We start from the raw sequence: 15,729 nt of genomic DNA, 5'->3' as shown, positions 1-15,729 counted from the left end.
GCTGATCTGAGCTTTTGGTATTGCAATAAATCTTGCAATCCTGCCTCTCCCAGGATCCCTGTATGTCCCTTCTGGAGTACTAAGGCCTGAACAGCAGGTCCTGAGCCAAAGTTGACCTCTAGATGAACCTCCAAACCAAATGTTGTATTTATTGATGCTGTTTGGGTTTTGCCTTTTTTTCCTATGTTCTCTGTATTCTTTGCACATGTATTTGTAGCTCTGTAGCCTATTGTATTAGTGGCTAGTTTTCCCAGTAAGTTTCCATGGCCTTTCCCTAGGCAGAAAGACAAAACAAATTCCAGGGCTCCAAGCCTCAGGAGGTACAGGGCCCCGGTGCTATCTTGGTTCTTCCTGGCTACCAAGATTGAGAACAACTCTTCGAGATACATTTCATGGACAGAGCACAGCTAGTGCTGAGGGAGGGACTCCAGAGAAGGGGCTTGACCTGGGGGAATATTGCATCACTACTTGTCCTCCTAATTGGTGCTTTTTATCAATTATATTAATTTCCTAAAACCTATAAAAATGTACTCATCCCTGTGGGGGTGGGCTTTTGTGGACATCATTCCATAACTGCCCCTGAAGGCCTTCAAATAAAGATCCACTCTTATATTACCTCCTCACTAAAATTATCTCAAGTTTCATTTCCAGGTTGGGAAAAAGGCAACAGCAATTCTGGCACCCCAGATGGGACAAGGGAACCTGGTACCCTTCCTCTGAATCGGAAACATCGTGCAAGGAATTCTTTCCTGCCAGCAATCTTAAGAATTCTCTGCCATGACCTAGGGTTGAGACCCCCTGGTTTCAAGATCCCTCAGGAGGTAATATAAAGTTAGCTGTTTTCATTGGGTAGTATGTAGTTTGTACTTTTGTGTATTGTGTATGTATTTTGTATCCGTGTAAGGTCATTAATTACAAGAAATCCCAGGAAAAACCCAGCGTGGCAGTGGAGAATTTGTTTTTTGGAGCTGTTTCTCAAAGTTTCTTTGTATCACCACTTTTCCAACCTGCCCCAGATCAGCTGGGGGGAGGCAGGGCGTGCGTGTGTGTGTGTGTGTTTGCCATCAGCTGAGATTGTTCATTGGTGGAGAAAAGCAAATTACAATGCAAAAGTTTATTTTGTGTTTAACACACACGGGTTTTGAATTGAGAGTTGGCCTGGGACGCCTGGGCATGGAGCAGCCGGGAGGAGCCTGGCCCGCTCCATGGCAGGAGGCAGGGTGTTATAAATGAATTTTAGGGATCTGGCTTTCACATTCAATAAAGAATTGATTGGCAGGTAAGAATTGGAGCGTAAGAATTGATTATAATTGTGATAGTCTGTTTAAAGTTATTAGTTGACTTGGTTGTTATAGTTAATTTTAATTGCTTGCTCTTTGATACTAAGTTGAAAGGGTCAGTGTTTAATTTTTCAATTGTCAAAAATTAGTTGCTATTATCACCTCACAGGAATGAATGTAGAGCTTTCTAGAAACCGATGAAGTAATATAAGAGATGGGCGTTCAATGCCAAATTAACATAAAGGGATAAAACCAAGAACAGCATTCGATGAATGATGAACAACAGGAAGACCCTAGACAGTGATCCAACAAGAATGAGCCAGTCAAGATACCCAAGACATCAACGAGCCAATCCCAAAGACTTTAGTGGGCGCAGGAATGGGTGGTCTAAGGGCGGGGTTTGGGGTATAAAATGTATCACCCTCAGACTGCAGGTGTGCCTCTGGCCGCATCTGTTCACAGGTATGCACCCAGCACTGCACTTTGCTTTGTGCCAGGCAGACTGCTGCAGTGGTTTCCAGTCGTCTGTACTTTAGTTATTTGGTTTGGTGTTTAATAAAATTCTTTAGACTATCAAGATTGTGACCTTCATTTCTCACACAGGGGAAGGGCCCCCAATTCCTACAGGTTTAATGGAGTGGCCAAGAAAGGCTGGGCTCACGCCATTGCAAGGGAGGAGGAAGGCGCCCCCACTTCCTATGTTCCATCTGTGGAAAGTTTTTTCCCGGATTTTAGGGCGGGGGCAGCTCCCAGACTCCCAGGAGATGACTCCACCAGCGGGGAGACCACGCCCCCCTGTGACAGGTGGGGGGACCAGGCGCTCTGAGAGGGGCCAAGGTAGCTCCTGCCATTGCCCTGGTAACGGCCGGGAGATGGAGTGGGGGAGCGGTCTCGGGAAGCGGCCCAGAACTTCGCTGCACCGCTTCGTCCCTGCTCCAGCATGGGGGGGGCCACCGCCACGCAGACATGGCCTGACTCGCCCGCCACCCCTGGGCCTCACCCATGCCGGCCTGAAGGGGGCCGGGAGCGTGAAATCTGTGGGTGGAAGTGTCATCCCCCGGGGCGACACCGATTCTGCTGCTGCGGAAGGCAGGGGAAAAACAAGAGTTGAGTCGGTCAGGAAAGCTGATGTCACTTTTGTAAGCCGGAATGGCTATCGCAGTTTTCACAGTAACGAGTTTTGTTTGGAGATACCCAGAAGCCACTGTGAGCAGCATGGGCAAGATGGGGCGCAGGGCACCCCACGTGCCGAAGGTGTTCCCGGGTGGGTGTGCCCACACCACGCATCCATCCCCGGTCCGTGTGGCGGGCAATGAGCGCTCTTTGTCTACGCTGCTAGGCACTCAGAAGGGAAAACACCAGGTCCAAAGAACAAGAAACCGTTTTTCAGGCTCCCTTAAAACAGGCTATAGTTAAGCAGAGTCCTGTGTTAACAAATACCTTAGAATGGAAACTGAGCCAAGATACTATAAGAGCTATTAGTGCCAGAGGGGCAGGAAAAATGAGACCTTTCTTCTAACCTTTAAAATATGAATTGGAAAAACACTGGTTGATTTATCAGTTTCTCTATTTGCCAAACTCTCCTAAGAAGGATCCATTGGAATTTTGCAAAAGGAGAAGAATAACAGATAGTTTAGGATGGTTTACTTAATTAAATTTTAAAAAGACCTTCTCCTGCATCCCTGTGAATAAGAAAGACCAAGGACTCTTTGCTATTACATGGAAGAATCCTGAAACAGGGATGAGCTGTGGGGATGGGCTTTTGTGGACATCTTTCCATAACTGCCCCGAAGGCCTTCAAATAAAGATCCACTCTTATATTACCTCTTCACTAAAATTATCTCAAGTTTCATTTCCAGGTTGGGAAAAAGGCAACAGTATCCAGTCATTAACAAAGTATCATTAGCAATACAATCTATGTAACCATTCATTAGCAAAACATGTATTTACCTTTCTGTATTTAGAAATAGGACAAGGCCATGAAATCAGACATCTGGCCTTGTTTGGGGCTGTAGGATCAAAGTCAACTCCCTTGGTTCCCCCTTGAGCCCTGACCAGGCTTTGGGAGGAACCCAGAAGGAGAATAAAACCAGATGTTCCTGCACTAGATGTGATGTCAGCTTGTTTATTCAACACTATAAACACTGGGTGGTCTCACAGCTTAGTCCAAAGCCTTATTGTCTCTGGGTGGAAGCACCGCAGTAATTCCCAGTTACTGGTGTGATAAACAGCTATTATAGCATTGGCTTTCACAGGTAGTAAAATGTAAGAAATATTATCTATCAGAATATGTTAGGAAATACTATGTGCAAGTATGTTAAGAATAACTTTGCTATGCAGGTATTAACTAACATTATAACCGGGGTCAAAGTTACAAGATGCTTATATAGCTTGAGTTATAAGATATCAATATAACCTGAATCATAACTTTCTATACCTTTATAATCTGAATCATAACTTTCTATACGATGTAATAGCTAGTATATGGTTAACTAATCACTTAATGCTTAAATAAACGGAAACTCACCAGGTGAATAATCTCAAAAATAGACAAGTATAGCTATACTGGGAAGCAGCAGGATGCACTGATGAGAAGCTGGCAAATGTAAAGTCAATTAGCCACAAAATGGAGAATTTAAACCAGTTAGATCCGGAGAGACCTAGAACACCATAACTGCACATGCTCCAAAGACAAAGTTGAAAAGTTCAGATGCGAGGAAGACTTTGAGCCTTCATCAAAGAAGACCCCCAAAGATCCTCATGATTACATTACACATACTCCAAAATTGTGGATCAGGGAATGAACTATGTTAATCCCTTATAAGAAAATGCAAATCAGTTCTTAGAAAAATTATGTATATGCATGGTGGTTTATTAATATGTATAATGTTAAATAAAGCATATAAACAGGAAGTTTGTGTAAGTTTGCGTGCCTCTGGCTATGAGCCATGTTGTTTTTGTGTGCTGTTGTTTTCACTTTAAGTGACCTTTTTCCCCTATTGTCCCCCATTAAATTTATAAAACCCCAAAAAGAGGAGTGGGCTTCGTTTCTCACACTGGGAGTGGCTTTCCACTCCCTTGCTCTCACAGGGGCCGATGTGTGGATCTGGATGATGGTAAAGTCTTAGGTTAACTGCTGATGTATCTTTCTTAACCACTACAAGCAGTCTTTGGTAGTAACGATTGGGTGGTATTGGGGATTCGGCTTTTTGGCGTTTTTTTTCCTCTCGGGGAATTTTCTTCCCATTTGTTGCCCCCGAGATGACAAATGGACAGTACTTAAGAGACAAAAGATGTCTCTTGGAATTACACGGAAATGGTTTTGGGAGGGAGGGGGAAAGAGGTGCAGTTGCAGCAGTCTCTCAGCTGGGGGAGGGACACCTTGCCCAGCTCGGAGGGCAGACGGGTGTGATTTTGGTGCTGGTGTAGGTGATTAGGGACAGGCGTTCGGAAGATATCGCGTTGTGCGGGACAGGTAGAACCCCTCCCCTCTACAGGTAATACATGAGCAGAAGGAAGTGACGCGGCAAACCCAGGTTATTTAACCCTATGTAACCCATGAATAAAGGCCATTTGCTGTCCACCACATTGGTGTCTGTGAGCTGATGGTCCGAACGACCTGAGGTGGTCGTCGTGCAGTTCCTGAACCAGGTCGCTACGCCTCCAAGAGGCAACATGCTGGACTGCTGCTGCCCACTCCATTCGCTGCTACTGCAGAGTCTTCCTTCACTGCTTCTCCTTACCGTGGAGGAGCCTCTGCTCGCAAGAGCAGCCATTCAGCTGGGACCTTCCAACACCCAACCTTGCTTGGGAGGGACCCTCACAATCTGCTTGGGTGCCTCAGGGGAAACCCAGGCCCTCCACTTCCTTCCTCTCTCCAGAGGAAGCATCTCCCGGCTGTGCACGGCAGCCTGGCTGCTGCTGCCGTTGCCAGAATATCACACAGGACACATGAGAGCCAGGGGAAAACCCAAAACACTTCCCCCTCCACTTTCTCTCTCTTCCTGGGTCCACCTGGCCCCCAGCTGTTGTCTGCCGCTGCTCTGGGGTTATTGCTACACTTTCGTCGCCATGGGTCTGCTTGCCTCTGCTGCAAGGTTACTGCTACAGTCCAGCTTGCCACCTGGAGTGGCACTGAGACCGGCTGCTCCCTGTGAGTTTTGCAAGAGGAGCCATTTCCCCTCTTTCCCCTCTCCCCTGAGCCGCCATTGCCGTGTGGCGAGGCAGCTGAGCTCGCGCCACAGCGCCCCCTGCAGGCGTGGAGGAACCATCGCCCCTGCCCTGCCCAGCCGGGAGCCACCATCGCCCCTGCCGGCCGTGAGCGGAACTGCAGCCATGGCCTGGCACCGCCATCGCCCCTGCCGGCCGTGAGCGGAACTGCAGCCATGGCCTGGCACCGCCATCGCCCCTGCCGGCCGTGAGCGGAACTGCAGCCATGGCCTGGCACCGCCATCGCCCCTGCCGGCCGTGAGCGGAACTGCAGCCATGGCCTGGCACCACCAGCGCCCCCGCCAGTTGTGGTCATAACTACACCAAAGGGGAAAGAGCTTGACCGGCTGGAAAAGGCTGTTACTGGGTTTCTGGTTTGTTTGTTTTTGCTGCTGTTGTTGTTGGTTTGTCTTGTTATATATATGCTAGTAAGGAATTGTTTCTCCTTTTCCCATATCTTTGCCTGAAAGCCCCGTAATTTTGAAGTTGTAATGATTTGGAGGGAGGACGTCATCTTTTCCATTCCAGGAAGGTTCCTGCCTTAACTGGCAGACACTTGTCCTTTTAAACCGGGACAGGTGATTTGCTGAGCTCATCTTTTTTTGATTCTTTGCCATTTTGCATTACAGTAAACTACACTCATTCCTTAGGTTGGTGTTTGTGTCTTTTGTGCTGACCCTGCCCACTGGCAAAACACCTTTGAACTCAGGCCATTCCATGATACCACAATACTCACCCTAACGAAGCTGGTACCCTCCCTGGACACCTGCCATTAAATCTTTGGAGTTTTTGACACTGTCACAAAGCCTGAGCACTGTACCAGTCTCAGATCAGTTGGATACTGGAGAAATTCACTCCATGCACAAAACCTTCCTGTGCATTCAGCTTCCGGCCCACCAAGGCCACAGCACTCTTACTGATGCCTTAGGTTTTAACTTTTATATTTTTCAAATCACTATATTGCTTAGTGTGCAACTCTGAAGTTTCTTGTAGCCTGCTCTCTCATGCCAGATAGACATAACAAAGTGTCTCCAGGCCTGCTCCCTAAGGACACCCAGACCATCCTAGGCCCAAAAAGTATAAACTAAAGAGCCTCTAAGGGGGGTGTCATAGGTTAGCAAACATAGTCCCGGAAGGGATGTCCTTGCTAAGGGGTGCTTACAGTTTCCTCTGGGAACTGATAGAACCTATCAGCTGGCCAGTTTGAATATGGACAATTCTCTAAGCCACTTAAAGTTGTGACCACCTCTGTGATCCACATTTAAGAATAGGAAAACTCCCCCTCCAAGCTCTCTCTCGTTTCCGGCGCTGGGACAGGTGGCTGCGGGCCCCGTGTGGGGGCCAGCAGGCCCGGCCAGGCCCTGCTTGGGCCAGGCCGGGCCGGGCCACGGCCATCCTGGAGTCAATGGACCTGTTCCAGTCATGGAACCCCTCCCACTGCCTTGCCGTGGGCAGCCGGAGCAGCTCGGCTCTCCCCCCTCTCCACTGCGATAAGAAAAATTCAACATTCCAGCTGCAAAGCTGCAAGGCCGAGGTGAGATTAACCCTTTTACTGCTGTGAAGAGCTGAAAACCTGAGGGAAGAGAGAGAGGAGATGCTTAAAGCTGAAAGTCTGTTGTGAAGCTATGATATATCAGAGTATCCCGTTGTCATTTCATGAAGATATGGGGGGTGGAGTGTTCAACCCGTAAGCAAAAGCACCTGCGCTGAGATAGGCAGATGCTGACGCAGCTGTAATTTCATGAGAAGTTTGGACAGGGAGAGATGAACCAGATGAGGACTTTTGCTCCAAACGGGAAAGGAGAAAACCTCAGTTCCTAGAGATGCTCCCAGAGATAGTCCTAAAGATGAAGATGATGAAGACCCTTTGCTCCCAGGGAAGGAGAAGGGCCTCTGTTTTTGTTTCTGAACGGCTCAACCTTAAAATTGTACCCCAAAAAACTTCAAGAGTGGACCCTCAAAAGCAGTTGTGGGAAAAGCTGCAAGTCGGGGGAAGGGACTCACACGCAGGCAGAGAGACTCCTCTTCCTGAATGGACTGAACGATATTTGGAAGTGGGCGGCTGTCTCGCTGTGATAATGTTTTCATAGCATGAGCAAGAAGAGACTTCTCTTTCTAAATGGACTAAACAAGGTTATTATGGCAGTGGTAAACAGACTGAAAATCTTAAGGGTTGTCTTTTTACATTGTCAGTGGGAGAAGGGAGGAAGGTGGGGAGGAGGAGGAGAGTTCTGAAGGTGGTATAATTTTTTTTTCCCTCTTTTAGGTCTGTTAATAAACTTCTTTATATTCTTTCAAGTTTGGTGCCTGCTTTGCATTTCTCCTAATTCTTATCTCACAGCAGATAAACAGTAATGAGTATTTTGGACCAAACCACTACAGGGGGGTAAGCTGAGGGGAATTACATCATTAAACTGAAGCTTTAATCGGAGAATTAACCCTGATATGCAAATGAACCAAACCTATAAAAGTGTGAAGAACTCGTGAGCTGTCGTCCATCTTGGGGTCCATCTTGGCAAAAGGCTCTGGCTCCCCAGGGGTACCTTTGAAGGTCTTTCACATAAATACCTACTTTTATTGCCTTACTCCTGTCTAGTCTCTGTTTCTAGGAGGCCTCTTCAGGCATCATTACCAGCACAGGTATCGATCCAAGAGGCTTGGGACTGGGCTCCTGCACCCTTCCAGAGCCTTCAGGGACAGCTTTCCCTCAGGGTCCATGGAGATTTGAGCAATCTGGGCAAGGGCTGTGGGCTCTGATTCCCCTCACCCACCTCACAGCAGATGCTCCCGTTGCTCCAAGCCTTCGTTTCCCAAGGGGACACCGGCAGCCGAGGGCCCCAGCTCAGGGGACACAGCACAGCAGCAGTGGCAGGCCTGGGACACACAGCGGGGTGAGGAGAAGAAGATGGGAACCACCTTGAGAACTCAGGAGGAAGAGCACCGGCAAGGAAAGGCTCGAAATCCTAAAGGAGAAGAGCAGAGAGACAGGAGAAGGCAACCCATCAATGTGGAGGTTTAATTCCAGGGAGCCCTGGAGGCCAACCCTTCTCCTCCACTGGGGATTGCCCAGGCAGCAAAGACTCCTCAGGGCCCTTTTGGGGAGCTGACACGAGCAGGGTTTCACCTGGGACCTGCATCCCTGTTCCCCCACCAGAAGGAAGCTGGACATGCTGGAGAGGCAATGCCAGGCACAGACACAAGAGGGGAAGAGAATGGATTGAGAGCAGCCCTGAGGAGAAGGACTTGGGGGTGCTGATGGGTGAGAGGCTGTCCAGGGAACATCTGTGCTCTCGGGGCAGGAGACAAGGTGTGCAGGGGGCAGAGGCCAGGGAACAGCACTGACAGTGGGGCAGCCCCGTCCCACCACTGCCCACATCCCACAGCTGCTGCTGGGGGGAAGCTCAGGCCCCCGGAGAGAGGGAGAGGCAGCGCTGGGCTTGGATCCCAGCAGGCACTGAGCCCCCACCAGCAGCTCGTGTGCTCCCACCAGCACGATGGGGACAGGAGGGGGAAAGCAAAAGCAGGAAAAAATGCTGGCTCGAGATAAGGGCAGTTCAGCAGCAGAGGAAAGGTGGGTGTGCTGGCAGAGCACACGAGGGACTTCGGACACCAATTGTTTTCTTTGGGCACATGTCCAGCTGCTCCGCGGGCAGCAGAGCCTTAGTTCGGGACGGCTGCTTGGGAAGGGAACTGCTGGCTCAGGGCTACTGCTGTAGCTTGTCCACTCGGGATCGGCTTCCTCCTTGGAAGCAAACGAGGGAAGCAGCAAGGCTGGCAGCATCGCCTGCCATGGGAATGCCTGCAGCCCGTTTCACGGGAACAGCCCCCCGAGAGTGTTTTCCCCAGCCCTGCCCCAGGGAAAGGGGCTCTGGGAGCGCCTTTGAGGGGCTGCCGCAGGGAGCAGAGCGCTCTGGGCGGTGACGCTTAGACTGGAAGAGAGGAGAATGCCACCCTCCCTGCATGGGGAGGAAAAGGTAGAGCTGTAGCCCCGGGTGCCCGGACAGAGCAGGATGTCCCGTGCCTGCCCCTCAGCACCGCGAAGCTGCCCTGCTCCCGAAGGGGGCCAGGAACCCCCCCAGCATCAGCCCCAGGACGGCGCCCGGCCCCCATCGCTCCGGCCTTCAGGGCAGCGCAGCCACCCGGCCCCACCGCGGCGCTGGCGGTGCCCGGGCCGGGCAGGGTCGGCCCCGCCCGCGGGGAGCGTTTCCCGGCCGGGCACGGGCAGACGGCAGGGAAGGGGCTCCGCAATGGATCTGTGCCCGGCCAGCCCCGCTGGCAGCTCCCGGGCCAGGCTTTGCGCCTCCGCAGACCTCACTCTGCCCCTGCATCCCCCCGCATCCCTCCTCCTTCCCCCGCCGCTCCGCTCCCACCCCTCTGACCCCGGCCCCCTCCCAGCTCAGCCCCCGCAGCGCTCACGGCTCCCCCGAGCTCCCCCAAACCGGCTGCCAGCAAAGGCGGCTTCCTCCAGCCCCCGCTCGGAGCAGACACCACCCGCCCGCTGCCCTCGGACCCCTCCTCTCCTGCCCGGCCATCTCCCCAGACACGGCCAAACACAGGCAACAGGAGGCAGGAGCCCAACAAGATCCCGCTCCGGGCTGCTCCCGCCTCCCAGCCCCACAGCCCATCCCCAGGTCCTACCGTCCCCCTCCGGACCCGCAGCTCCCGGACTGGGGATGGCCCGACCCTGCCCCTCTTCTTATCCGGCTCCCGCCTCCCCGGTGGGTGTTGTTCCTCCTGTTAGAGGTGGTGAGGTGCGGTGCCGGTTTCCTGGAAATCATGTTTTTTACTGCAGCAGAGTGTGGAAGTGAAACTGGGGCGCTGCTGCCTGGTTTGGGGTGAAGGTCAGCAGGAGGTGAGCAGTAACTGGGGCTCATGGCTGGAAATCTCCTAACCTACTCCTCTTACTCTGGATCATCAAATCCCAGACTGGTTTAGGTGGGAAGAGACTAAATCTGTCTCATTCCACCCCCTGCCATGGGGAGGGACACCTTCCACAAGCCCAGAGTACTCAAAGCCCTGTCCAGCCTGCCCTTGGGCACTGCCAGGGATCCAGAGGCAGCCACAGCTTCCCTGGGCACCCTGTGCCAGGGCCTGCCCACCCTCCCAGGGAACAATTCCTTCCCAATATCCCATCCAGCCCTGCCCTCTGGCACTGGGAAGCCATTCCCCTTTGTCCTGGCACAGCAGGCCCCTGTCCCAAGTTCCTCTCCAGCTCTCCTAGAACCCCTTTAGGCACTGGAAGGGGGTCCAAAGTCTCCCTGGAGCCTTCTCAAGGCTTCACATTCCCAACTCTCCCAGCCTGGCTCCAGAGCAGAGGGGCTCCAGCCCTTGGAGCATCTCCCTGGCCTCCTCTGGACTCACTCCAGCAGCTCCATGTCCCTCTCATGCCAGGAGCTGCAGAGGTGGACTCAGTGCTCCTCCTGCCTCCATAGGAAGGGCTGACGGCAGCCAGACCTCGGAACAGGATGGAGCTGAGGAGGGGAGGGATGGGGGGAGCTGCTTGTTGGTGCAATCACATCAGCTCCATGCCCTGAACAACCCAGGGACACGGAGACAACCTTCAGACACATCAGCCTACACCACCTGAGCCCACACAGGCTGGGGAAGTTCCCTGGGCTGGAGCAAGGCCAAAAGAAGGAAGATGGGAAACGGGGACCCACAGCACAGCTCCTGCAGCCAGAGCCATCCCAGCAAACCCACAGAGGATCCATTAATAACACCCCAGGGACAATAGGGTTGATTCCCTGTGCTTGAGGGCTGCAGCTCCCACCATGTTTTCCAGTGCAGCAAGTGAGCACAAAGCGTGCCAGCACCAAGGATCTGGGATGCCAGGCCACTCACAAAATCTCCTTCTGCTTTTGTGGTAGAAGAGGCTGATGCTCTGGCAGGGGGTTCCTCCTCCTCCTGCAGCACCGACACAAGGCTGTGGGACCCCCTGGAGCAGGAAGCCACGGGGCTGGAGCAAAACACCCTGGGTTTGGGGAGGGAGACATGAGAGGAGGAACACCAGCAGTGGGATGTTCTGTCATGGTTTGACATGGGCCCAACACCAGGCACCCACAAGAGTCGCTCATTCACCCTCCCCTGCCACAGCTGGGCAGCGGAGAGGGAAAATAATTAACAAACACTTAATGAGTGAGATAAGGACAGGGAGAAACACTTCAAGGGCAAAACAGGCTCAACTTAAGGTTGCAAAGTGAATTTATTACTAACAGAATCAGAGAAGGACAATGAGAAGTAAAATAAGCCCTTAAAACACCTTCTCCCCCCAGTCCCTCCCTCCTTCCCCCCAACAGCGCAGGGAGACAGGGCACGGGGGTTTGGTCAGTTCACCACCGAGACTTCCTTCTGCTGCTCTGGGAGAGGATTCCTTCCCCTGTGAGGCCGTGGGGTCCCTCCCACGGGAGACAGTTCTCCTGAACTTCTCCAGCGTGGGTCCACTCTCACGATCAGCAGCCACACCACACCTGCTGCAGCGTGAGCCCCTCCCACAGGCACACAGCCTGTGTGCTTCAAAACTGCTTCAACGTGACTCCCTCTTTCCACGGTGTGCAGTCCTCCAAGACAAGGATGCTCTAGCCTGGAAGCAGAGGCCTCGCTCTCCACCGGTTCTTGCACTGGATCACAGCCTCCTCCAGGCATCCACCCATTCCGGCCCGGGCACCTCCCCTAGGGGCTGCAGGTGGATCTCTGCACCCCCTGTGGATCCCCAGGGGCTGCAGGGGCACAGCTGCTTCACCAGGGTCTTCACCATGGCCTGCAGAGGAATCTCGGCTCCAGCACCTGGAGCACCTCCTCTCCCTCCTTCTTCACTGACATTGGTGTCACCATGCTGTTTTCCCTGAGGTGTTCTTACCTCCTCCTCGCCTCTGGCTGGAAGAAAAAACTGTGCACCTTTGTTTTGATTTTCTTCTTAAATATGTCATCACAGAGGTGTTATCAACCTCTCTCATTGGCCGAGCCTTGGCCAGCAGCATGTCCATCTTCAGAGCCATCAGCCATTGGCTCTGCTGGACATGGTGGAAGCTTCCAGCAGCTTCTCACAGGAGCCATCTTTGTGGCCCCCCTGCTACCAAAAACCAGGCTGTGCGAAACCAATACATGTTCCCAGGTGTTGGAGCAGTCTGAGGACTGTCAGGAAAATTAATCCACAAACACCAGAGGTTTATGTCCAAAAAGGAGACAGAGGAGTCCTGTAACTTTATTCGAATAAAGGGAGAGGTCGTGGGCATTTCCATGGGGTGTCTCAAATTGTTAAGAGGACACAGCCTCCTTTTTATTCTAATTTTCCGGCCGCATTTCCCTCTTTCTTTCCCCACTGGTTGAGGTACTTGAGAGGTACAGATTTTCCCAAATCACTTAATATAAACCCCCTTTCGACTGTGTACCCCCCTGCCCCCCCCCCCCCCCCATTCTTTTCCTCGTGTCTCTGTTCTTTTTCTCTAAATCCAGGGATTAGCACAGTCTTGAGTGAGTAACAGTCTGTGTCAATTAATGGAATTCCTATGGAAGCTATGGTTCCTCCCATTGCTTCTTTCACCTCTCAGTATCTGGCTTTATCTACCATCGGGCCCACAGTTTGTTTGTAAAGACACTTCCTTCTCATTCCTTTCAGGACCCAGCACAGAGCCAGCAGTGGGGCAGGGCACACCCTCCCCCCTGCACACACACACACACGTGCACATGTGAAAGCACACACAGACACAGAGGTGCACCCCATGTGCTCACACACATGAGCACACCCACAGCACAGGAGCTTTTCCCAGCGTTCCCTGGAGCAGAGGCCATGGCCTCCAGCCCCTGACCGTGTCTCTTGGCTGCTCCTGGCAACCTGAGGCTGTCAGCTTGCCACAATGTCCCATGTCCCACTGCTTCCATGGCCATGCCCAGGGGCAGGAAAGGGGTCAGGAGAAGTGATTGATTTCCATGGAATTGAGCTCGGAGCCAAGGAATGTGCCTGAGTGAAACTCCCACTCCAGTTCTTCGGGCTTTGGTTGGGCTCTGAATGTTCCTTGAATCTCCTGGGCCTGGGCAGAGCTGGGGCTCCAGGCTCTCTGGGGGCACGGCTGTCACCCACAAGGCCACTGCCGGTGCCACCACGGCCAGACGGCAGCACTGCATTCCCTCCCACCTGACACACCGGCACCGCAGTCTCCTCCCGGACCCCCTCCCTTTCCATGGCCATCAGCCCCATCTGTCCTTGGGGCACAGTGGCTCTCACCCTCCCGGCCAGCCCCACTGGCAGCTCTCAGGCCAGGCTTGGAGCCTCTGCAGACTTCAGTCTGCCCCTCCATCCCCCCGCATCCCTCCTCCTTCCCCCGCCACTCACAATGAAAGGGTTAAAATCATTGTACTTGGGCATGCTTTGGTCTACTGGGGCTAGAATAAGATACATTGTAATCAATGTAGAAGCTAGCTGAGTAACTTGGCAAGAGATAGGGAACAAAGCTTGCCGAAATGAAGGACAGAGCTTGCTAAAACCAGGAGAGAAACTGCTGAAACAGTTGACAAGAGACTGCGCACGCCTAGGAAAGAAAGGTGAAAAGTGCAAAGTGAGGAAGAAGATGCAGCCTTCATCAAACGACCACCAGCACAACCACCAGGGAGCCCTGCGCCTGCGCTCCTGTGTGCTAATGAAAACAATGAGTTCCAAGAAACAGTTTGCATAACCCCACCTTTCTAGGGAAAAAAATGAATATGCATAAACTGTAACCATATCTTGTAATTTGCTCTGTGCCTGGGGGGTATGTGTTAGGAGGAGTGATCCCAGCACACCCAGCGCGCTGAATGAAGCAAATACCGGCTTCTTGGGCTTTGTCTCGGAAGTGTCTCTTGGCCTGGTTTGGGGCGACTCAACGCTCCCACCCCTCTGACCCCGGCCCCCTCCCAGCTCAGCCCCCGCAGCGCTCACGGCTCCCCCGAGCTCCCCCAAACCGGCTGCCAGCAAAGGCGGCTTCCTCCAGCCCCCGCTCGGAGCAGACACCACCCGCCCGCTGCCCTCGGACCCCTCCTCTCCTGCCCGGCCATCTCCCCAGACACGGCCAAACACAGGCAACAGGAGGCAGGAGCCCAACAAGATCCCGCTCCGGGCTGCTCCCGCCTCCCAGCCCCACAGCCCATCCCAGGTCCTACCGTCCCCCTCCGGACCCGCAGCTCCCGGGCTGAGAGAAGCCCATCTCAGCCCCTCTTTACCCAGCCCTGGCTCTTAACTCGGTGCTGCCTCCCTTTTTATAGCAGCAGCAGAGCAATTCCAAGAAATCAGGCGTTTTCCTGCAGCAGAGTGTGAAAGTGGAACCACTCTTTTGGAGTCAGATGATTTGGATTAGAGCCCAATTTCTGCTCCAGCCGTGGTTTGAGTTGGCTGACGCTCCACTCTCAGCTCTTTGCACAGAGCTCTGACCCTGAACTGCTGTGCTGGTACCTGGAGGGCAGGTGAGGCCCTCAGCCCTTCCTGGGGCTGGTGCTCCATCAGGAAAAGGAGCAGGGGCAGCACAGCATCTCTGTTATCGACAGATTGACGCATAAAGTCATCTTTCATAAGTTTCTTTAGTGTTACAGCGTGTGTAAGTTTTCTTCAGCAGTGATAAATTTGTAGTGATCCATAATGTAATGTGGATTTGATTGCTGCTGTTATTGATTGTTGTTATTAGTTTTTATTCCTATTCACTGCTGCTACAATTTATATAATAATGATGTGATTATTATTACTATTGAATGTTACTATTAATATAATTCTTTAGAATTGACTGCTACAATAATTGACTGCTACTGCAATTAGTTAGTATCACAGGAGTACTGGGATACAACTAATTGCTGATAATAATATCAAGTGTGCTAGCTGGATGCATATCCAGGTAGGAGAAGCTGGAAAGGACTTTGGGCAAGGGCCTGAAGGGACAGGACAAGGGGAAATGGCTTCCCAGTGCCAGAGGGCAGGGATGGATGGGATATTGGGAAGGAATTGTTCCCTGGGAGGGTGGGGAGGGGCTGGGCTGGAATTCCCAGAGCAGCTGGGGCTGCCCCTGGATCCCTGGCAGTGCCCAAGGCCAGGTTGGTTGGGGCTTGGAGCCACCTGGGATAGAGGGAGGTGTCCCTGCCCATGGCAGGGGTGGGATGGGATGGGCTTTAAGGCCCTTTCCCACCCAAACCAGTCCGGGATTCTCTGGGTCACTTCATTAATCCTGGGGACACTTTCCAGAAGGGAATTTGGGGGTATTTTTGGCAGTGTGTAATAAAGGGG

At 52.5% G+C, this 15,729-nt stretch overlaps 1 protein-coding gene across 1 annotated transcript in view; it reads right to left on the bottom strand.

The window, feature by feature from the left end:
* The window catches only part of LOC125323146 (interferon-induced very large GTPase 1-like), a 29,197-nt gene extending 14,447 nt beyond the window's left edge, over nucleotides 1-14,750 (bottom strand). Inside the window, exons 1-2 of the mRNA XM_048297818.1 lie at nucleotides 14,622-14,750; nucleotides 8,261-8,452 (exon numbers count right to left, since the gene is read on the bottom strand). The gene's annotated coding sequence lies outside the window, so the exon portion shown is untranslated. The remainder of the gene's footprint in view (nucleotides 1-8,260; nucleotides 8,453-14,621) is intronic.
* Nucleotides 14,751-15,729: the final 979 nt, after the last annotated feature.

Source organism: Corvus hawaiiensis, chromosome 3 (assembly GCF_020740725.1).
Source record: "Corvus hawaiiensis isolate bCorHaw1 chromosome 3, bCorHaw1.pri.cur, whole genome shotgun sequence".
In the NCBI taxonomy this organism is placed as follows: domain Eukaryota; kingdom Metazoa; phylum Chordata; class Aves; order Passeriformes; family Corvidae; genus Corvus; species Corvus hawaiiensis.
This window is presented reverse-complemented; position numbering and strand designations above follow the sequence as displayed.